The following is a 746-nucleotide window of genomic DNA, read 5'->3' on the forward strand; positions in this document are numbered from 1 at the left end:
GAACCCCAATGGACCTCAACAGCGACCAACTCGCCCCATTGGCACTTATGACCGCCCCAACATCCATGGTCCTAGACTTGGAATTCGAGCACCAGCTGTGGCTGCTAACAACTTTGAGATCAAGTCAGGACTGCTAAACTGCATAGAGAACAACAAGTATCATGGTCTGGCTGTGGAGGACCCATTTGATCACTTGGATAAGTTTGACAGCTACTGTGGTATGTCAAAGACTAATGGTGTATCAGAGGATGTCTTAAAGCTCAAGCTATTCCCTTTCTCCTTGGGGGATAAGGCACGTCAATGGGAGAAGTCTCTACCAAGTGACTCTATCACCACTTGGGAAGACTGCAAGAGGGCATTCTTGGAGAAGTTCTTCTCTACCTCAAGAACTGCTAAGTTGAGGAATGAGATCTCCAGCTTCCAACAGAAGAACTTGGAAGGATTCAGTGAAGCTTGGGAGAGATTCAATGGTTACCAAGCTCAGTGCCCACACCATGGATTCTCTAAGGAGAGCTTGCTGAGCACATTCTACAGAGGTGCTCTTCCTAAGTACAGAGCCAGACTGGATACAGCTAGCAATGGGTTCTTTTTGGGGAGAACTGAGGAAGAGGCAGAGGCTCTGGTTGACAACATGGTTAAGAGTGATGCAGTCTACAGTGGAGACCATGACAGAAGCAGCAGAGGTGATGACAATCAAACAAGGAATGAGATAAAGGCTCTTCAGGAGAAGATTGACAAACTCATTG

At 47.1% G+C, this 746-nt stretch overlaps 1 non-coding gene across 1 annotated transcript; it reads right to left on the reverse strand.

The window, feature by feature from the left end:
- Positions 1-394: 394 nt before the first annotated feature.
- On the reverse strand, positions 395-501 carry LOC130505775 (small nucleolar RNA R71). The gene has a single exon (XR_008941800.1). It is a non-coding gene; the product is annotated as a small nucleolar RNA R71 (small nucleolar RNA).
- Positions 502-746: the final 245 nt, after the last annotated feature.

The sequence above is a fragment of the Raphanus sativus genome, unplaced genomic scaffold (assembly GCF_000801105.2).
Source record: "Raphanus sativus cultivar WK10039 unplaced genomic scaffold, ASM80110v3 Scaffold2575, whole genome shotgun sequence".
In the NCBI taxonomy this organism is placed as follows: domain Eukaryota; kingdom Viridiplantae; phylum Streptophyta; class Magnoliopsida; order Brassicales; family Brassicaceae; genus Raphanus; species Raphanus sativus.